This window comes from Papaver somniferum, chromosome 9 (genome assembly GCF_003573695.1).
Source record: "Papaver somniferum cultivar HN1 chromosome 9, ASM357369v1, whole genome shotgun sequence".
Lineage (NCBI taxonomy): Eukaryota > Viridiplantae > Streptophyta > Magnoliopsida > Ranunculales > Papaveraceae > Papaver > Papaver somniferum.
Window position 1 is genome coordinate 78,335,270 of NC_039366.1, and position 25,294 is coordinate 78,360,563.

Genomic DNA, 25,294 nt, shown 5'->3' on the forward strand with positions numbered 1-25,294 from the left:
CAGATCACACAACTACGATAAAAGTAGTATCGGTCTGGCTTCACAATCCCAATGAAGTATTTAAGTCGTTAACCTGATTTTAGAGAAGAAAATCAAAGGTTAATGGAGATCGACTCTAGCGGGAGCACTAGTAGCACACAGACGTGTGGGGATTAGTTTTGCACAATGCTAGATGTCTCATTTATATAGTCTTCAAATCAGGGTTTTGCCTTAGTTACAAAGCAATCCTTATTCACCGTTAGATGAAAACCTGATTTAGATTCAAGCTAATATTTCTCAACCGTTAGATCGAAAACTTAGCTTGTCACACACACTTGGGTAGACGTTTACTGGGTTCATGAAAACCATGCCCAAACATGTACGTGTATGTTGGTTCAACATAGTAACCCAAAAGGTTAACCATATGAGAATTTCATATTAACCTTGTTCTTCTTCACCATAACTAGTTCAATTGACTCAAATGAACTAGTTAAAGAGTTGTTCAATTGCTATGAGATCTTATGTAACTACACAAGACACAATTGAAACAAAGATGATTCGGTTCGATTGAATCGGCTCATGAACATTATAGCCACGGTTTGCATAAAACATTCCTTAGTAACTTAATGTTTCATGTTCAGAGCACATCTTTAGATCACAACCTCTTAAGTTCACAAACAAGTTCGCGGACTTAAGTTAATCGGTTGAGTTTTCCAAACTCAGCAGAAATTCTCGGAAGGAGAACTTCCGCCAGTTCGCGGACTGAGTTCGCGTACTTAGCACACAAACGAGTTTTGGAAAATCCAGTAGAAATTCTCGGTCGAGAACTTCCGAAAGTTCGCGGACTGAGTCAGCGGACTGGGTTCGCGAACTTGGCAAGCCTATTCCACAATCCTCCTGATTTCTCTTGATCAACAAAGTTCGGAAACTTCGGTTCAAGGAATACATGGTTATGTAATCTAAACTCTCATTTCAATCATTGAGACATTCTCAGAGGACGCTATGTAGCCGTTATTCACGGAGCGATTCACGTCAGAGCAATTCTCAAAGTGATTGAAACTTTTCATGACTTTCGTCACTAGGTTAAGATAAACTTGATCAAAGCGAAACGCTTTACCAACACATGATTTCGAGATAAAAGACAAGCAATGAATGCTCAGCTCGAAATATCAAATGTGTATGATCTAGTCTATATAGCATACGACTTTTGTCTCATAAGAAGTAGGAGATAGAAGAGATATACTTTTGAGTGATAGATAAGTTCAAGTCTCCACATACCTTTTTGTTGATGAAGTTCCACGGTTCCTTGAGTATATCTTCTTCGTTGTATGATGAATCGCCATGAAGTCCTTGAGCTCAACTACACTTTTCTATCCTAGTCCGAGACTTAGCTATAATAGACTAGAAATCAAGACTCATAGTTTTGATCACTAACTTTGACAAACATGCTTGATATAGCAACGCATGCAAGTCGACCGAGCTATGCTCTAACAATCTCCCTCTTTGTCAATTTTAGTGACAAAACTATTAATACATATAGAATACAAAAAAAGATAAACTTTAGTGGCTCCTATTCCATAGTCTAATCTTCAACGTTCCTTGAAATCTTCGTCCTTCCAAGTACTCCAATGATCCCAAAGGTTGTAAGTTTAGCACCATCATTGTTGAAGATCCGTAGCTATAACAATGAGAGAAATCGAGATTCTCGATCATTATTATACAATGTCATAGTATTATTATATAACATCAAAGTCCAATTGTATCACGACTTTAACAATAATACTACGGTGATATGTATCGCTCCCCCTTAGTCAATACTCCATATCGATCATGCAAACCGCTCCCCCTTACACAATGATCCGAAAACCATATGTATTTGTAGTGTGAACTACAATATTTCTCCCCCTTTTTGTCAATAAAATTGGCAAAGGAACAAGAATGGGATCATAATGAAATTTCCACAAGAGACATTTCATGACCAAAATAAAAAATACATACCAACTTAATTTAGATGCAATCTAATAGCCGAAGCTAACATCATTCATCAAGGAGTTTTAAGATACAAGATAACCCCTATAAAATTCCACAGCCGCACACCCCGCAAGATATTACCATTAAGCACAAGTTCAAAAGAACTCTCCCCCATTTGATGTCATTCCCGAAAGAACAACAAGAGCGACCTTAATTTCGAAAGAAAAGAAGGATTTTTAAATTGGACACCAAAAACCATAAAAATGATTTTCTATATCCAAAACTCAACCAAATTAATCACAAGAAAACCCATGATTAGTTTAATTAGAATACGCAACTAAATCAAACCACAAAAGTGATCAATTTAATTGAAGGTGCTCAACATAAGTAAACATACGGAGCTACGAATAAGATAATCATACGGAGACGACTAACTTAATCGTTCACATACTCAACATAAGGAAAAACCTTACGGAATATACGACTACATCAACCAATAGAACATGATTAGTATAGCCATTCATATACTCAACACAAGAACTTTTGGAATATATGAAAACTCAACTAGACTAATTACAAGAGAACTTATAATTAATCTATTTGGAATACAAACAACCAAACTAATCACAAAAGTAATCAATTTAATTGTCAATGGATTTGCTCGACAAGAGAAGACTTTCGGAGCAAATAACTAAATAACCAATCAAGATGATTAATTTAGTTCAAGAATGCTCAACATATAACATCTCACGGAACAACCAAAAAAGTCAAAATTAATCGACTTAGTTGTATCGTGTTCAACATGAGACACATAATGGAGCCTTCACGGTAATACATAACAAAATGTATCAATGAAGATCAATACCGTGGATAACATACAAGGATCTATTCTATTTTCCATCACTATATGCATAATGACATAATAGACTTTATCATTGTCTTACAAAAGATTTCATCTTATTTTCCATTAAATAAATGACTGCATAGGCATAACTTTTGTATTTGTCAAAAGTCCATTCGTCCTTTCATCAATACGAATACTAATATATGAACGACTTTACTTTTGACAACATATGGGACCTTCAAGTTCACGGACGTAAACAATACATATCCCATAAAATATTGCAATACTTCAGAATCAAACAGATTAATACTGCAATAACATCATCCTTCAAATATTTTTAGAATTTAAAAACCAATAAACCTAAAAAACATGAAGATGAAAAAGTTGGGCATAGCTATGTGTAATCACAATAATGGCTATTGCAAACTCTAGTAATCCTTCTCAAAAACAAGAATAAATTCTCATAAGAAGTTTCCTAGGTATCAAGACAAACTCGTAATGCACATATAAGATGATTTGTCCTTAGAGGGTAGAATAAATCTTTTTCGCCCGGACTTATACCAAGAATAGCTACCAAAGGTGTATTAAAAGATTTTCACAAAGAAGAACATACAAAGTCACGAACGACCATGCACCATAGTTCACAAAGGATGATTGTGAACATTCAAGAATCCCATAGCAATGCGTACTAATTTCCATTCTTGAACTTCCTTCTTTGTGATTCACCAACAACATTCTAGTAAAAGCTACAAATTAGCTTAAAAGAGTATTATTCCCGAAGAACAACCTAGATTAATCAATCACCTCTCTACAATCCTTCCTGACTACACAGGCAGTTTGTCGAGGAATCACAAACAGTGAGACGAAGATGTTTATGACTTCTTTATCTTTCCTATCGGATAACTCTCACGATATCAAGCCAATCAATCGATTGTACTCGTACGATAGAAGATGCAAGATCAGATCACACAACTACGATAAAAGTAGTATCGGTCTGGCTTCACAATCCCAATGAAGTATTTAAGTCGTTAACCTGATTTTAGAGAAGAAAATCAAAGGTTAATGGAGATCGACTCTAGCGGGAGCACTAGTAGCACACAGACGTGTGGGGATTAGTTTTGCACAATGCTAGATGTCTCATTTATATAGTCTTCAAATCAGGGTTTTGCCTTAGTTACAAAGCAATCCTTATTCACCGTTAGATGAAAACCTGATTTAGATTCAAGCTAATATTTCTCAACCGTTAGATCGAAAACTTAGCTTGTCACACACACTTGGGTAGACGTTTACTGGGTTCATGAAAACCATGCCCAAACATGTACGTGTATGTTGGTTCAACATAGTAACCCAAAAGGTTAACCATATGAGAATTTCATATTAACCTTGTTCTTCTTCACCATAACTAGTTCAATTGACTCAAATGAACTAGTTAAAGAGTTGTTCAATTGCTATGAGATCTTATGTAACTACACAAGACACAATTGAAACAAAGATGATTCGGTTCGATTGAATCGGCTCATGAACATTATAGCCACGGTTTGCATAAAACATTCCTTAGTAACTTAATGTTTCATGTTCAGAGCACATCTTTAGATCACAACCTCTTAAGTTCACAAACAAGTTCGCGGACTTAAGTTAATCGGTTGAGTTTTCCAAACTCAGCAGAAATTCTCGGAAGGAGAACTTCCGCCAGTTCGCGGACTGAGTTCGCGTACTTAGCACACAAACGAGTTTTGGAAAATCCAGTAGAAATTCTCGGTCGAGAACTTCCGAAAGTTCGCGGACTGAGTCAGCGGACTGGGTTCGCGAACTTGGCAAGCCTATTCCACAATCCTCCTGATTTCTCTTGATCAACAAAGTTCGGAAACTTCGGTTCAAGGAATACATGGTTATGTAATCTAAACTCTCATTTCAATCATTGAGACATTCTCAGAGGACGCTATGTAGCCGTTATTCACGGAGCGATTCACGTCAGAGCAATTCTCAAAGTGATTGAAACTTTTCATGACTTTCGTCACTAGGTTAAGATAAACTTGATCAAAGCGAAACGCTTTACCAACACATGATTTCGAGATAAAAGACAAGCAATGAATGCTCAGCTCGAAATATCAAATGTGTATGATCTAGTCTATATAGCATACGACTTTTGTCTCATAAGAAGTAGGAGATAGAAGAGATATACTTTTGAGTGATAGATAAGTTCAAGTCTCCACATACCTTTTTGTTGATGAAGTTCCACGGTTCCTTGAGTATATCTTCTTCGTTGTATGATGAATCGCCATGAAGTCCTTGAGCTCAACTACACTTTTCTATCCTAGTCCGAGACTTAGCTATAATAGACTAGAAATCAAGACTCATAGTTTTGATCACTAACTTTGACAAACATGCTTGATATAGCAACGCATGCAAGTCGACCGAGCTATGCTCTAACAATCTCCCTCTTTGTCAATTTTAGTGACAAAACTATTAATACATATAGAATACAAAAAAAGATAAACTTTAGTGGCTCCTATTCCATAGTCTAATCTTCAACGTTCCTTGAAATCTTCGTCCTTCCAAGTACTCCAATGATCCCAAAGGTTGTAAGTTTAGCACCATCATTGTTGAAGATCCGTAGCTATAACAATGAGAGAAATCGAGATTCTCGATCATTATTATACAATGTCATAGTATTATTATATAACATCAAAGTCCAATTGTATCACGACTTTAACAATAATACTACGGTGATATGTATCGCTCCCCCTTAGTCAATACTCCATATCGATCATGCAAACCGCTCCCCCTTACACAATGATCCGAAAACCATATGTATTTGTAGTGTGAACTACAATATTTCTCCCCCTTTTTGTCAATAAAATTGGCAAAGGAACAAGAATGGGATCATAATGAAATTTCCACAAGAGACATTTCATGACCAAAATAAAAAATACATACCAACTTAATTTAGATGCAATCTAATAGCCGAAGCTAACATCATTCATCAAGGAGTTTTAAGATACAAGATAACCCCTATAAAATTCCACAGCCGCACACCCCGCAAGATATTACCATTAAGCACAAGTTCAAAAGAACTCTCCCCCATTTGATGTCATTCCCGAAAGAACAACAAGAGCGACCTTAATTTCGAAAGAAAAGAAGGATTTTTAAATTGGACACCAAAAACCATAAAAATGATTTTCTATATCCAAAACTCAACCAAATTAATCACAAGAAAACCCATGATTAGTTTAATTAGAATACGCAACTAAATCAAACCACAAAAGTGATCAATTTAATTGAAGGTGCTCAACATAAGTAAACATACGGAGCTACGAATAAGATAATCATACGGAGACGACTAACTTAATCGTTCACATACTCAACATAAGGAAAAACCTTACGGAATATACGACTACATCAACCAATAGAACATGATTAGTATAGCCATTCATATACTCAACACAAGAACTTTTGGAATATATGAAAACTCAACTAGACTAATTACAAGAGAACTTATAATTAATCTATTTGGAATACAAACAACCAAACTAATCACAAAAGTAATCAATTTAATTGTCAATGGATTTGCTCGACAAGAGAAGACTTTCGGAGCAAATAACTAAATAACCAATCAAGATGATTAATTTAGTTCAAGAATGCTCAACATATAACATCTCACGGAACAACCAAAAAAGTCAAAATTAATCGACTTAGTTGTATCGTGTTCAACATGAGACACATAATGGAGCCTTCACGGTAATACATAACAAAATGTATCAATGAAGATCAATACCGTGGATAACATACAAGGATCTATTCTATTTTCCATCACTATATGCATAATGACATAATAGACTTTATCATTGTCTTACAAAAGATTTCATCTTATTTTCCATTAAATAAATGACTGCATAGGCATAACTTTTGTATTTGTCAAAAGTCCATTCGTCCTTTCATCAATACGAATACTAATATATGAACGACTTTACTTTTGACAACATATGGGACCTTCAAGTTCACGGACGTAAACAATACATATCCCATAAAATATTGCAATACTTCAGAATCAAACAGATTAATACTGCAATAACATCATCCTTCAAATATTTTTAGAATTTAAAAACCAATAAACCTAAAAAACATGAAGATGAAAAAGTTGGGCATAGCTATGTGTAATCACAATAATGGCTATTGCAAACTCTAGTAATCCTTCTCAAAAACAAGAATAAATTCTCATAAGAAGTTTCCTAGGTATCAAGACAAACTCGTAATGCACATATAAGATGATTTGTCCTTAGAGGGTAGAATAAATCTTTTTCGCCCGGACTTATACCAAGAATAGCTACCAAAGGTGTATTAAAAGATTTTCACAAAGAAGAACATACAAAGTCACGAACGACCATGCACCATAGTTCACAAAGGATGATTGTGAACATTCAAGAATCCCATAGCAATGCGTACTAATTTCCATTCTTGAACTTCCTTCTTTGTGATTCACCAACAACATTCTAGTAAAAGCTACAAATTAGCTTAAAAGAGTATTATTCCCGAAGAACAACCTAGATTAATCAATCACCTCTCTACAATCCTTCCTGACTACACAGGCAGTTTGTCGAGGAATCACAAACAGTGAGACGAAGATGTTTATGACTTCTTTATCTTTCCTATCGGATAACTCTCACGATATCAAGCCAATCAATCGATTGTACTCGTACGATAGAAGATGCAAGATCAGATCACACAACTACGATAAAAGTAGTATCGGTCTGGCTTCACAATCCCAATGAAGTATTTAAGTCGTTAACCTGATTTTAGAGAAGAAAATCAAAGGTTAATGGAGATCGACTCTAGCGGGAGCACTAGTAGCACACAGACGTGTGGGGATTAGTTTTGCACAATGCTAGATGTCTCATTTATATAGTCTTCAAATCAGGGTTTTGCCTTAGTTACAAAGCAATCCTTATTCACCGTTAGATGAAAACCTGATTTAGATTCAAGCTAATATTTCTCAACCGTTAGATCGAAAACTTAGCTTGTCACACACACTTGGGTAGACGTTTACTGGGTTCATGAAAACCATGCCCAAACATGTACGTGTATGTTGGTTCAACATAGTAACCCAAAAGGTTAACCATATGAGAATTTCATATTAACCTTGTTCTTCTTCACCATAACTAGTTCAATTGACTCAAATGAACTAGTTAAAGAGTTGTTCAATTGCTATGAGATCTTATGTAACTACACAAGACACAATTGAAACAAAAATGATTCGATTCGATTGAATCGGCTCATGAACATTATAGCCACGGTTTGCATAAAGCATTCCTTAGTAATTTAATGTTTCATGTTCAGAGCACATCTTTAGATCATAACTTCTTAAGTTCACAAACAAGTTCGCGGACTTAAGTTAATCGGTTGAGTTTTCCAAACTCAACAGAGAATCTCGGAAAGAGAACTTCCGCCAGTTCGTGGACTGAGTCTGTGAATTAGGTTCGCGGACTTGGAAAGCCAATTCCACAATCCTCCCGATTTCTCTTGATCAACAAAGTTCGAAAACTTTGGTTCAAGGAATACATGGTTATGTAATCTAAACTCTCATTTCAATCATTGAGACATTCTCAAAGGACACTATGTAGCCGTTATTCACAGACCGATTCACGTCAGAGCAATTCTCAAAGTGATTGAAACTTTTCATGACTTTCGTCACTAGGTGAAGATAAACTTGATCAAAGCAAAACGCTTTACCAACACACGATTTCGAGATAAAAGATAAGCAATGAATGCTCAGCTCGAAATGTCAAATGTGTATGATCTAGTCTATATAGCATACGACTTTTGTCTCATAAGAAGTAGGAGATAGAATATATAGACTTTTGAGTGACAGATAAGTTCAAGTCTCCACACACATTTTTGTTGATGAAGTTCCACGGTTCCTTGTATAGATCTTCGTCGTTGTATGATGAATCTCCATGAAGTCCTTAAGATCCACTACACTTTGCTACCCTAGTCCGGGACTTAGCTATGTAGGCTAAAAATCAAGACTCATAGTTCTGATCACTAACATTGAAAAACATGCTTGAGATAGCAACGCATGCGAGGTCGACCGAGATATGCTCTAACAATCTCACCCTTTGTCAATTTTAGTGACAAAACTATTAATACATATGGAATACAAAAAAGATAAACTTTAGTGGATCCTATTCCATAGTCTAATCTTTAACGTTCCTTGAAATCTTCGTCCTTCCAAGTACTCCAATGATCCCAAAGGTTGTAAGTTTAGCACCGTCGTTGTTGAAGATCCGTAGCTATAACAATGAGAGAAATCGAGATTCTCGATCATTATTATACAATGTCATAGTATTATTATATAACATCAAAGTCCAATTGTATCACGACTTTAACAATAATACTACGGTGATATGTATCGCTCCCCCTTAGTCAATACTCCATATCGATCATGCAAACCGCTCCCCCTTACACAATGATCCGAAAACCATATGTATTTGTAGTGTGAACTACAATATTTCTCCCCCTTTTTGTCAATAAAATTGGCAAAGGAACAAGAATGGGATCATAATGAAATTTCCACAAGAGACATTTCATGACCAAAATAAAAAATACATACCAACTTAATTTAGATGCAATCTAATAGCCGAAGCTAACATCATTCATCAAGGAGTTTTAAGATACAAGATAACCCCTATAAAATTCCACAGCCGCACACCCCGCAAGATATTACCATTAAGCACAAGTTCAAAAGAACTCTCCCCCATTTGATGTCATTCCCGAAAGAACAACAAGAGCGACCTTAATTTCGAAAGAAAAGAAGGATTTTTAAATTGGACACCAAAAACCATAAAAATGATTTTCTATATCCAAAACTCAACCAAATTAATCACAAGAAAACCCATGATTAGTTTAATTAGAATACGCAACTAAATCAAACCACAAAAGTGATCAATTTAATTGAAGGTGCTCAACATAAGTAAACATACGGAGCTACGAATAAGATAATCATACGGAGACGACTAACTTAATCGTTCACATACTCAACATAAGGAAAAACCTTACGGAATATACGACTACATCAACCAATAGAACATGATTAGTATAGCCATTCATATACTCAACACAAGAACTTTTGGAATATATGAAAACTCAACTAGACTAATTACAAGAGAACTTATAATTAATCTATTTGGAATACAAACAACCAAACTAATCACAAAAGTAATCAATTTAATTGTCAATGGATTTGCTCGACAAGAGAAGACTTTCGGAGCAAATAACTAAATAACCAATCAAGATGATTAATTTAGTTCAAGAATGCTCAACATATAACATCTCACGGAACAACCAAAAAAGTCAAAATTAATCGACTTAGTTGTATCGTGTTCAACATGAGACACATAATGGAGCCTTCACGGTAATACATAACAAAATGTATCAATGAAGATCAATACCGTGGATAACATACAAGGATCTATTCTATTTTCCATCACTATATGCATAATGACATAATAGACTTTATCATTGTCTTACAAAAGATTTCATCTTATTTTCCATTAAATAAATGACTGCATAGGCATAACTTTTGTATTTGTCAAAAGTCCATTCGTCCTTTCATCAATACGAATACTAATATATGAACGACTTTACTTTTGACAACATATGGGACCTTCAAGTTCACGGACGTAAACAATACATATCCCATAAAATATTGCAATACTTCAGAATCAAACAGATTAATACTGCAATAACATCATCCTTCAAATATTTTTAGAATTTAAAAACCAATAAACCTAAAAAACATGAAGATGAAAAAGTTGGGCATAGCTATGTGTAATCACAATAATGGCTATTGCAAACTCTAGTAATCCTTCTCAAAAACAAGAATAAATTCTCATAAGAAGTTTCCTAGGTATCAAGACAAACTCGTAATGCACATATAAGATGATTTGTCCTTAGAGGGTAGAATAAATCTTTTTCGCCCGGACTTATACCAAGAATAGCTACCAAAGGTGTATTAAAAGATTTTCACAAAGAAGAACATACAAAGTCACGAACGACCATGCACCATAGTTCACAAAGGATGATTGTGAACATTCAAGAATCCCATAGCAATGCGTACTAATTTCCATTCTTGAACTTCCTTCTTTGTGATTCACCAACAACATTCTAGTAAAAGCTACAAATTAGCTTAAAAGAGTATTATTCCCGAAGAACAACCTAGATTAATCAATCACCTCTCTACAATCCTTCCTGACTACACAGGCAGTTTGTCGAGGAATCACAAACAGTGAGACGAAGATGTTTATGACTTCTTTATCTTTCCTATCGGAGAACTCTCACGATATCAAGCCAATCAATCGATTGTACTCGTACGATAGAAGATGCAAGATCAGATCACACAACTACGATAAAAGTAGTATCGGTCTGGCTTCACAATCCCAATGAAGTATTTAAGTCGTTAACCTGATTTTAGAGAAGAAAATCAAAGGTTAATGGAGATCGACTCTAGCGGGAGCACTAGTAGCACACAGACGTGTGGGGATTAGTTTTGCACAATGCTAGATGTCTCATTTATATAGTCTTCAAATCAGGGTTTTGCCTTAGTTACAAAGCAATCCTTATTCACCGTTAGATGAAAACCTGATTTAGATTCAAGCTAATATTTCTCAACCGTTAGATCGAAAACTTAGCTTGTCACACACACTTGGGTAGACGTTTACTGGGTTCATGAAAACCATGCCCAAACATGTACGTGTATGTTGGTTCAACATAGTAACCCAAAAGGTTAACCATATGAGAATTTCATATTAACCTTGTTCTTCTTCACCATAACTAGTTCAATTGACTCAAATGAACTAGTTAAAGAGTTGTTCAATTGCTATGAGATCTTATGTAACTACACAAGACACAATTGAAACAAAGATGATTCGGTTCGATTGAATCGGCTCATGAACATTATAGCCACGGTTTGCATAAAACATTCCTTAGTAACTTAATGTTTCATGTTCAGAGCACATCTTTAGATCACAACCTCTTAAGTTCACAAACAAGTTCGCGGACTTAAGTTAATCGGTTGAGTTTTCCAAACTCAGCAGAAATTCTCGGAAGGAGAACTTCCGCCAGTTCGCGGACTGAGTTCGCGTACTTAGCACACAAACGAGTTTTGGAAAATCCAGTAGAAATTCTCGGTCGAGAACTTCCGAAAGTTCGCGGACTGAGTCAGCGGACTGGGTTCGCGAACTTGGCAAGCCTATTCCACAATCCTCCTGATTTCTCTTGATCAACAAAGTTCGGAAACTTCGGTTCAAGGAATACATGGTTATGTAATCTAAACTCTCATTTCAATCATTGAGACATTCTCAGAGGACGCTATATAGCCGTTATTCACGGAGCGATTCACGTCAGAGCAATTCTCAAAGTGATTGAAACTTTTCATGACTTTCGTCACTAGGTTAAGATAAACTTGATCAAAGCGAAACGCTTTACCAACACATGATTTCGAGATAAAAGACAAGCAATGAATGCTCAGCTCGAAATATCAAATGTGTATGATCTAGTCTATATAGCATACGACTTTTGTCTCATAAGAAGTAGGAGATAGAAGAGATATACTTTTGAGTGATAGATAAGTTCAAGTCTCCACATACCTTTTTGTTGATGAAGTTCCACGGTTCCTTGAGTATATCTTCTTCGTTGTATGATGAATCGCCATGAAGTCCTTGAGCTCAACTACACTTTTCTATCCTAGTCCGAGACTTAGCTATAATAGACTAGAAATCAAGACTCATAGTTTTGATCACTAACTTTGACAAACATGCTTGATATAGCAACGCATGCAAGTCGACCGAGCTATGCTCTAACAATCTCCCTCTTTGTCAATTTTAGTGACAAAACTATTAATACATATAGAATACAAAAAAAGATAAACTTTAGTGGCTCCTATTCCATAGTCTAATCTTCAACGTTCCTTGAAATCTTCGTCCTTCCAAGTACTCCAATGATCCCAAAGGTTGTAAGTTTAGCACCATCATTGTTGAAGATCCGTAGCTATAACAATGAGAGAAATCGAGATTCTCGATCATTATTATACAATGTCATAGTATTATTATATAACATCAAAGTCCAATTGTATCACGACTTTAACAATAATACTACGGTGATATGTATCGCTCCCCCTTAGTCAATACTCCATATCGATCATGCAAACCGCTCCCCCTTACACAATGATCCGAAAACCATATGTATTTGTAGTGTGAACTACAATATTTCTCCCCCTTTTTGTCAATAAAATTGGCAAAGGAACAAGAATGGGATCATAATGAAATTTCCACAAGAGACATTTCATGACCAAAATAAAAAATACATACCAACTTAATTTAGATGCAATCTAATAGCCGAAGCTAACATCATTCATCAAGGAGTTTTAAGATACAAGATAACCCCTATAAAATTCCACAGCCGCACTCCCCTCAAGATATTACCATTAAGCACGAGTTCGAAAGAACTCTCCCCCATTTGATTTCATTCCCGAAAGAACAACAAGAGCGACCTTAATTTCGAAAGAAAATAAGGATTTTTAATTGGACACCAAAAACCATGGAATGATTTTCTATATCCAAATCTCAACCAAATTAACCACAAGTAAACCCATGATTAATTTAATTGGAATACGCAACTAATCATACCACAAAAGTGATCAATTTAATTGAAAGTGCTCAACATAAGTAAACTCACGGAGCTACGACTGAGTCAATCACACGGAGATGACTAACTTAACCGTTCAAATACTCAACATAAGGAAAACCTTACGGAATATATGACTACATTAACCAAAGAACATGATAGTGTAGCCTCTCATATACTCAACACAAGAACTTGTGGAATATATGAAAAGTCAACTAGATTAATTACACGAGAACCTATAATTAATCTAATTGGAATACAAACAACCAAACTAATCACCGAAGTAATCAATTTAATTATTTTGGGCTCAACATAAGAGAACTTATGGAATCACGACTAAGTTCATCATTGAATATGACAACCTTAACCGTACATGTACTCAACATAAGAAGGAAAACTTATGGAGTACTAACTAAATAACCAAACTAGTTGATTAATTTAGTTTCTAATGCTCGACATATAGCATCTTATGGAACAACCAACAAAGCCAAGGTAAATCGACTTAGTTGTAAGGTTCTCAACATAAGACACACAATGGAGCCTTCACGGTAAAACATAATAAAATGGATCAATGAAGATCAATACCGTGGATAACATACAAGGATCTATTCTATTTTCCATCATAACGACATAATAGACTTTATCCTTGTTGAACAAAATATTTTATCCTATTTTCCATCAATTACATGATTGCATAGGCATAACTTTTGTATATGTAAAAAGTCCATTCGTCCTTTCATCAATACGTATACTGATTCATGAACGACTTTACTTTTGACTGCAATATGGGACCTTCAAGTTCACGGACGTAAACAATACATATCCCATAAAAATATTGCAATATCACAAACCATTAAAATACTGCAATAAACATCATCGTCCAAATATTTTTAAAATTTAATACCAGTAAACCTAAAAAATAATATAAGAAGATGAAACAAAAATAGCTATGTGTAGTCACAATCATCGCTATTCAAAGCACTAGTTATTCTTCCAACTAACCTAAAAAGAAGACATCCTAGGGCATATAAACCAAAACAAAGACGATCAAACTAAATCTTGTCTGCAACCAGGGATTGAACATGAAAGAGTTCTTCAGTTGCCCTCCTTCGTTCGCCTTTTAGGTAATCAAGGTTCCGTATTGCGATACCAAGCTGTTCGCGTACGACCTTAAAGTCTTCAAGAATATTTCCTACCAGTTGTGAAGAAATTTGAACTGGAAGTTTGTCTTCATTTTCATGATCAAGAGCATGAAAGCATGAGATATCAATAGGACATAGCTCAACATCATCAACCTTGTTGCTTCCCTCCATTTTGCACCAAAAAGACTTTTATAAAATCTTTTTGCATCTTTGGAACACAATATATAAGGAATTCCATCAAACCCTAGGAAACAAGACGTTCGTGAGGGTTGGTGCGTGTACTAGAGAAACGAGCCTATGATAGACCAGGAAGCCCAAGGTAAAAGAAATAGAAGTTGAGGAGCAAACGGAATAAAATAACAACGAATGCAGTAGAATCCTGACAGCTTTCTCACCTGAGAATCAAGAGCATCCCTTTTTAACATGACAAACATTAAAAAGAGATGCAACATGAACATGTCAGGGTGTAATAAGATGAGCATCTTGCTCATCATTGTTTACTTCTTCTTTTTCCTTTTCATCGGTATCTAACAAACTACCTGGTGGTTTAGTTAAAAAAGTATTATCAAAAGAAGATTTAGAAGTACCCGGGTTAACAACATTCCATGTTTTCTTGATATTCCGTCTTAGTTTGTTTATGTGAATCTTCAGATCAGAGACTCGATTGTTGACATGTAAGAAGTCTGAATTGGAAGTCTTGGATTCACAGTCCTTTTTGAGAGAATTAGAGTAACCTAACCTTTTCTTCCTTCTGTTCCTTTTTTTCTTTTCAGACTGATTTAACAGATCCATTAGACTTTTGTCATTTTTTTTTCTTCCTTTGTAGAAATCCTTCGAAGGAACATGGCAAGGATCAACTTTATCACACTTCATCCCTTGATAATGAAAGTTCTTGATTCTGCCAATCTGTGGTACAGGCTTAACAACTTCTTTAGACATCCATGTAAGAATGTTACGAAGTTTTTCATTCCTTTTCCGAAGACGACACCTTTGCTCAGAGTGTCCTTTGTTCCCGTAGAAATAGCAGTGAAAGGATTTATATTCAGTGGTTCTCTTACTAGCAGACTTTTTTGGAGTAGAATCCTTGTTCTTGCAAGATGACACATGTCTTTCATATGAAGAATTATTAACGGCTCTAACAAAGTTGATATTACCTGTGCTTGGAATGCATATACCTTTATAGCCCAGACCACGTGTATCACGATGTTTTTTACATGCTCCAAGCATAGATGATAGCTTTGTAGATCTAGTGTTGAATCTCTTCAGATTTTCCTCCAGAGATTTTACCTTTTCAAGTGCAGCCGCAAGTTCAGTTTTCAAGGAATTTTCTTTGTAAGAAACTGATGTTCTTTGTACTTGAACCATTTACGCTGAGATTCATATCTTTCTTCAGTTTCGTCAAGCCTTTCTTTTAACACACCGAGGTTATGAAGAAGATTATCGCATTCAGTTTTTTTTGATCGAACCTCTTCTTCATGATCTTTAACGGTAGATTGTAACAGTTTGTATCCACCATCATAACCTTTGAAGAGTTTTCTTAACTTTCTGATTTCTTGACAGAGAGGACTCATATACTTTCTCAAGCAAGAAGTTGTCCTTATTTCCTTCAATTCACGAATAAACAACTTGATGTATTGAGAAACTTCCTCGTCAAGACTCTGTCCTTCTTCGGAATCACTATCATCCGAGAGATCATCCAACTGTTCATCAAGATATTTCCTCCAGTTGGATTTAGATTCGGTTAAAGGAGATGAGAAGGAGTTTTCCTCAGTGGTTTCAGATTTTTGAAACTTATCTGAGTAGTCCTGAACTGATGTTGCGTTATCAAAGATAGTATTCCTGTCCATAGAGTCAGATCACTACAAACACGAACTTATTAGGTCTTAAACGTGTTTGCCTGCTCTGATACCAATTGAAAAATCGGGGTCTAACAACACCACCCAATATTTCGATTAGCAATCTGTATGGACTAACTACGAAACACTTTGCTAGAGAATCAACTAGACAGTCAGACTCAATCTAGATAGAAAGTATCTCAAGGAGTTATTATCTCAATCTCTCGATTTGATCTTTACTCAAGCAAATAGAAATCTGCGAGTCTTTATCAAAGAGAGATAACTTGGACGGTACCAAAGACCAATGTCAAAGGATCAATCAACTACAATCAATAACCAAAGGTTGGATTAGAGAAGTTGATGATCTTAACGCACAACCTGTATTATTTCAATTATGTAAAATATAATGCGGAAAAGAAATAACACAGACACCAGAAATTCTGTTAACGAGGAAACCGCAAATGCAGAAAAACCCCGGGACCTAGTCCAGATTGAATACACACTGTATTAAGCCGCTACAGACACTAGCCTACTGCAAACTAACTTCGGACTGGACTATAGTTGAACCCCAATCAGTCTCCCACCGATCCAAGGTACAGTTGTACTTCTACGCCTCTGATCCCAGCAGGATACTGCGCACTTGATTCCCTTCGCTGATCTCACCCACAACCAAGAGTTGCTGTAACCCAAAATCACAAACTTGATAATAAACAGATCTGTCTCACACAGAAAAGTCTATAAAAGGATAAATCTGTCTCCCACAGATAAACCCTAGGTTTTGTTCCGTCTTTTGATATGAAATCAAGGAGAACAAGAACCAATTGATAATCCGGTCTTATATTCCCGAAGAACAGCCTATATTAGTACATCACCTCTCTACAATCCTTCCTGACTACACAAGCGGATTATCGAGGAATCACAAACACTGAGACGAAGATGTTTGTGACTTCTTTATCTTTCCTATCGGAGAACTCTCACAATCTCAAGCCAATCAATCGATTATACTCGTACGATAGAATATGCAAGATCAGATCACACAACTACAATAAAGTAGTATCGGTCTGGCTTCACAATCCCCATGAAGTTTTTAAGCCGTTAACCTGATTTTAGAGAAGAAAATCAAAGGTTAATGGAGATCGACTCTAGCGGGCGCACTAGTAGCACACAGACGTGTGGGGATTAGTTTTGCACAATGCTAGATGTCTCTTTTATATAGTCTTCAAATCGGGGTTTTGCCTTAGTTACAAAGCAATCGTTATTCACCATTAGATGAAAACCTAATTTAGATTCAAGCTAATATTTCTCAACTGTTAGATCGAAAACTTAGGTTGTCACACACACTTGGGTATACATTTACTGGGTTCGTGAAAACCATGCCCAAATGTGTAGTGTATATTAGTTCAACATAGTAACCCAAAAGGTTAACCATATGAGCATTTCATATTAACCTTGTTCTTCTTCACCATAACTAGTTCAATTGACTCAAATGAACTAGTTAAAGAGTTTTTCAATTGCTATGAGATCTTATGTAACTACACAAGACATAATTGAAACAAAGATGATTCGATTCGATTGAATCGGCTCATGAACATTATAGCCACGGTTTGCATAAAACATTCCATAGTAATTTAATGTTTCATTTTCAGAACACATCTTTAGATAATAACCTCTTAAGTTCACAAACAAGTTCGCGGAATTAAGTTAATCGGTTGAGTTTTCCAAACTCAACAGAAATTCTCGTAAGGAGAACTTCCGCCAGTTCGCGGACTGGGTTCGCGGACTTAACACACAAACAAGTTTTGTAAAATCCAGCAGAAATTCTCGGTCGAGAATTTCCGACAGTTCGCGGACTTGGCAAGCCAATTCCACAATCCTCCCGATTTCGCTTGATCAACAAAGTTCGAAAACTTCGGTTCAAGGAATACATGATTATCTAATCTAAACTCTCATTTCAATCATTGAGACATTCTCAGAGGACGCTATGTATCCGTTATTCACAGACCGATACGTCAGAGCAATTCTCAAAGTGATTGAAACTTTTCATGATTTTCGTCACTAGGTGAAGATAAACTTGATCAAAGCGAAACGCTTTACCAACACACGATTTCGAGATAAAAGACAAGCAATGAATGCTCAGCTCGAAATATCAAATGTGTACGATCTAGTCTATATAGCATACGACTTTTGTCTCATAAGAAGTAGGAGATAGAAGAGATAGACTTTTGAGTGATATATAAGTTCAAGTCTCCACATACCTTTTTGTTGATGAAGTTCCACGGTTCCTTGTATAGGTCTTCATCGTTGTATGATGAATCGCCATGAAGTCCTTGAGCTCAACTACACTTTTCTATCCTAGTCCGAGACTTAGCTATAATAGACTAGAAATCAAGACTCATAGTTTTGATCACTAACTTTGACAAACATGCTTGATATATCAACGCATGCGAGGTCGACCGATCTATGCTCTAACAAAACCATTCAATGAATCCAAAAGAACAATAAAATACTCACCAGCAATTCCCAGAGCATAACTAGGATGATACAACATCAATAACTGACAAACAAGCGTTTCATTTAAAATTTATATGAGTGTAGATACATAGTTACCACCTAGATGATATTTCGAGTCATTTATTACTACCAGACAATACTTCAATCAACCTGGTTAGTGTCTGCGGAGACTCACTATCAATGGATGTCTCTATACAACAAGTGCTATTAAATTTTCTCGTTGCACTTTCTTATAAGCATCAAGTTTCCAACCAAAGTTCGTGGATACTAGGAATAAGGTCCTAAAAGCATATTTATATGAGAAAACAACTCAACATGGGCTAAGATCCATATTTTCCAATCATATGAACTTTGTCGATAATTCTTTTGCAAATGGGAATATTTATTGATTTCAGTAGCTACTCTGAATTTTATCGACAACCAGTTTGTAATCAGTTAATAACGATCTTACAACACTTTCGAGAGTGTATAAGGATATTATAATCCATGGTACCAAAATTCAATATGCAGATATTCTTGTATACGGGATATCAACGCAACTTTTATGGATGTTCTCTTCGTCAGGAGAGATTACAAATCATAACTCAAAGAGAACATAACCGTTATTTGATTAGATTGGCATACCTCGTATAAGAGGTTTTCGTCTATGATCATAAGTATATTTCAGACAAAGCAATTTCTGCCATGGAATGCCTTGCAAAGACTATAATTTACGCCAAATCATGCAAGCGTACTCTTGGTAAATCTAGCAATCTCCAACACCTTAGGCATTTATTGGTGTGAGAATTTAGATGAGACACAATTAGAGTTAACCAATATCGTCGACGATTCTCCCCCAGATTCTTAGGCGGGAATATCTCACCAACAAAATATTCAATTATGCATGACTCCACATATCAATGGAGTAACTGGGTCCAAAGAACAATAACATGCAACCCAGGAGAGATAGTTGATCCAGTTTCCTCTCTCGTTTACTGTCCATCTAGAATAAAAGTAAAATTTTTACATTACCATGTAAAATAATCCACTGTATAAGGATAAATTTTGTGAACATAAACATTATCTCAACATCAGTTTCAGTCATGTCAAGGCGACCGACAGAGGTTAACTATAATGAACGACACTTTAGGTGCGCGTACTGTGTCTTATATATCACAATGATAGCATAGCTCGACCAGGATCGAAGATGGCTTATTCAACTAATCATTATGCTACCGTCCCGTATTTTCTACTACTGTTTAATGAGTTTCTAAACCTGAAAAATAATGTGGTTCCTATATTTAAATAAGCCTACCACAATTGAATTTTCCTCGTTTGCCATGTATATTAATAATGACTAAAATAAACTTTGCTTAGGTAATATTGCAAATTTAATTCACCAAATTCGTGGTTTTTGGTAATAGGTCGGGTGACAAGAAGAATTGATATTAACTCTGAATATCATTTAAAGGAATGCATAACTCATTATCGCTCGGCGTTTGTATATCTATGAGGTTCAGTTAAAATATAAAGCTCTCGTTGTTGTCACAACATATACAAAATGTGAATTTACACACTAGCTTTATAAAGCTCGTCGATGCATATAATATGCGCATATTATGCATGCCGTAAAGCTCGTGGAAGCACATAAGGGTACTAAATATGCGGCTCTCCTTATTGCTCACCATAACAGTTTATACATCTTCCGAATTATTACCATAAAATCAGTGGTGTATCAACAAAAGAAATTTAATTTTCTACACAATCCAAAAGGACGCGGAAAAACCTTCTGTTGGTTGACTAAAGAGGTAAATAGTAAATGCTCCAAAAACTCAAATATTTGATTAAATTTGGAAAATTGAATGATACCACAAATATGAGTTCTTTCCAATACGTACCCATTTGGATATTTCTTCATATATCCCATAATTTGTTTATACCAGCCATATTACATACAAGACATGAATCGTCTAACTTCTCCTTTAACAACTCCTAATCAAAAAGAAAATGAAGTTACACTTGATAAAAAGTGTATGCATAAAACTATTTGTCAATAAGTTAATTAATATGCAGTAGATGAAGAGAATTACTCTTTTCGTAACATCAGTATCTATATCGATTATCGTAAAGCAAGTCATACTGATATTATTTTATAATTCTCCTAATCCAACCGGCACTAAGTTTACGAGCTGGAATAAACGGATTCAATCCGCTGACATCCGCCACATGAAGATAAATAGACTCAAACCGCTGATATCCGGCACATGGTAAACCCCTGCCTCGTATACTAGTGTTGATTACAACACTGAAACATACACTTTGTGTTACACGAGTGCTTAACTTAAATTTCCATCAACAATCATTTCTTATCTTAATTTCTACTACAACCGATCAGCATAAAAAGGCTATATACAGACTTCTCTATAAAACTCTGACATGGCACGTTTAGTGGTACGTGTCTTCAACATTAACAATTTCTGTTGATGTACAACAACTTAAAGTTTGGTGACTAAGTCAAGATTTCCTTAGGCTAAGATTAAGTCCTATGGGCGAAATTGAACTGCTAGATTAGCAGTTAAGTGTTACAGTTCAATCTGTCTATTTATTAACACTAGCTCTCTCCTAGCATTTGCTCGCAGTTGAACTAGCAGCGAGATAGTAGCGCTAAAATGTTCGGCGTTACAAAATCACCTTTTTGGTGAATGGTTCAGTGCTGATTGATTTATTTTTTAATCTAACGGCTGAGATTGGTTACGCTGAACGGAACAACGCTGAACCAAACAACGCTGGGAAAACGTGGATTGTTAATCTAGATGATAGATTAGCACTCCCATATGACTTAGGAGGTGGTTCTAGCTGACGTGGACTGCTAGATTAGCATACCATAAGAATATTTATCGCTTGGTTGGAAGGATCTAGTGATCAGCCACCGTCCATCAGATATTTCTGGAGTATGCCAGAAATATATGAGCATCTTAAGTGTATGGTATTTATAAACTTCGAGAAGACATATTCTACTAATGTTCGAAAAGAAAAAAGAGAAAAAAAGAAAGAAAGAAAAGATAACCTTCTGTCAAGAGCGAGAAGAGAAGAGACGAGACCACAAAATTCGATTTCTCTAGGTATGTCAGTGTGATTAAGAATCCTGCTAGTAAATTTTGGTAACGAATCCTCCAGGCCTAGGGTCCTTTATCTTTATTTTCCCTAAGTTTTGTTCAAATATTATATGGGTGAGGGTATTAAGGTAATCTAATTTTAAATGGATAAGGTTGTTAAAAAGTAGGGTTACATTTATTGTTGTATAAGGATATATTTATTGGTTTCAAAAATAAGGACATATCTCCCCTATTTTTGCTCTGCAACTCTATCTTAAATAAAAAGCATTTATCTTCTTCAGTTACAAGTTATTTGACAGTTATCTTCATCTTCTCCATTGTTTTTCTTTGTATTTCCATTGATTTTCTGCCCGGATCTTGAATTATTTTAAGGAATTGTAGATATTATTATATATCTAAATATAACAAATTGTTGTTCCAACAATTTTTAGGATTTCCAGTTTATTTTCTCATCGGTCTAATGGTATTTTTATACTACTTAGACTTGTTACACATAGCCATTATGGCATTTTTTGATGGTTTTGCACTCTTATCATATATATTTTGGAAGGAGACGATCTATTTCGGCAAATCAGAGTAAGACCGATATTGATTGCGATGATATCAATAAGGGCATATTACTTCCTTATTATGGAAGCATCTTACATCAATGATGATGATGATCAAGAAATAAATGATCAACAAACAAAATGGTTGAAACCATTAGAAGGATGTCAATTTCTCCAACGGATTGTAAAATCTTTGTACAATTTTCTATTTTCGTTCGTGAAATATGTAAATTTTGTACGGATTGTTTTTCTCCGTTTTCAAATGTAATAGATCAATGTAAGCAAAATTTCATATTAATGAAATTATGAGGTGATACCTATTTCCATCAAAAAAATAAAATAAATAAGGACATCCATCAAAAAAAATACAAAATAAAAAATAAGGACATATAAATAATGTACCCTAAATTGCATACCACATGAATGTTTATCGGTTGGTTGGAAGGATCTAGTGATCAGCCACCATCCATCAAATATTTCTGGAGTATTCCAGAAATATATGGGCATCTTAAGTGTATGGTATTTATAAACTTCGAGAAGATAAATTCTACTAACAAAAACAAAACTTGCTCTGCCCCCTCTCCTCCTCCCAACGGCTATAATTCTTCATCCTGTTCTTCCAACTTTTTCTTCTCTTTTTTTCTCTTCATCAATGATTTCTGAGTAGCTTTCCCCGTCTGGATTTCGACCCTAAGCCAGATGGGGATCCAAGAAAGGGGTAAAATCATCAATCTTCTCCTAGCCATGTTTCGTTTGATCATTTTATTAAGCAAGGAAACCCGAATCCAACATTTACATTCATTGCATTTTATTAGATTTGAATTGTATGCTTAGAAACTTCCATATTGAATTCATCATAGGACATATTCTTCGCTCCCTTTCTCACTCTGCATTTCTTATCTTTTTAAGCCTTCCTTTATCTTTAATGCTTGGAATTTTTCTACGTTTCTGTTCCATCTATTGAATATGTGCTTCATTGTGATTTTCACAGGATATTTTAATTTAGTAGTTCTTGATTATTCCATGTATCTTGTTAAGTTTAATTTCCTATTTTTTTAGAGTAAGGATTCCTTAGATGTTTTTTAATGATAACATCCATTAAATTAGATACACAATAGTAACAAGGTTCATGACAAAGAAACATAATAGAAACTAGATCAAAACAATGAAACCACGATTTTTTGAAAAACAACAGGAAACCTATTATCCTTCTAACTTCTAATAGACTTTTAAATAGATAACTGAAACTGTCTTCTTCTTCTCTTAGTGCTCCATTCTACTGTTACGATTCTTTATTCTTCTGCATCGGAATCATCAACCATAATGATCCCTCCGGCTCGTTCTTGTTGATAAATGGCTGACTTCTCTTGGACATAAGCATAGTCAATTCCCGGTGGATACTCGGATAGAAAGTAATTAGCAGTTACCGGAACTCCGGTGGCTAGCCTAGTTTGAAGATCCTTGATAGCCTGAGTTCCCAACCTATTCTTCTCTTCTTGGCTTAAGTTGCATAAAGCCAATATTTGTGCCTGTGCAGGGTACATGAAAGTCTCTCGATGACATACGGTGCATTGATAATACTGGATTCGACGTAATTGCCCTTCCTTGCAACGAATAACCTTAGTTGATGAAACCTGAACACCAATTGGAATTCTGAAGTGATTGCAAACCATTCTTAACTCTTAATTTATTTGTTCTTTGTACTTCTCTTTTACCTTACCTGCTGCGTATGTGATGGTACTCGATTGAGACTTTTTATAGTCTAATTTATCTCTTGGATTTCTCTTAGCATTTAATCTTTATTGATTTCCTTACGTTTAGTTTTTTGGGTCTCAAACGTCTAATTTTCTCGTGTTCGTTGTTTGAGCAGAAAAAATCTGCCTAGTGGCTATCAAGTATTGAATCGATGCATGAACCTATAGAATATGAATAATTCTTCACTAGGTTTAGAAACCTATATGGTTAGTCTTCCGGTCTTGTTCCATCCATCCTTTTAATTGAATTAATTCATCCTATTAGTTAGCCTTATAGCTTCTCTATTCACTCTGATTGAGTAACATAGAAATCTAGTATAATGCAGTATGCATTAATTTCCTGTGACTGATTGCGTCCTGTAAGGTTTTGCCTCTGTAGACGTTTGAGTATCTCTCTATTGTCCAATCTTTAGCATTTATTGGTGTCAATCGTACTTATATGTCCTCTTTCTTTTTCTAATTTGGTTGTCGAGCTCTTATTGGAGGAGGTTTAAATTAAAATAGATCCTTTCTAGTTTTTTAAGGTTAGTTTTTCGAGAAATCCGAGTTTAATTCAATTTATAAGCAGTTTAATTAATTGGTATTTCATCTGCTCTCTTATCTTCTCTCAGTATTTACTCTTGATTGGTATTTCCCTCTACTCCTTTCTGATCTTTTCCTTTCGGATCAATCTCCAGAATCTTCTTTCTTATTCAATATGAGTAGTTACAATTTATACAAACATCTTAGTGGTCTGTCTGTGGCACAACGAAATGCAAACTATTCTAACGCTAAGCATTCTCCCATTAACTCCTGCATTAATGAGAGATTACGGTATCAAAGAGAATAGTATTCTAGATAGAATTTTCTTGACAGAGTTATATTCGGTTGAAGATATAAGAGGATTATTACGTCATTTCTGGGGTCTTAATATTTGTTTCCAAATTAGAGAAACTGAT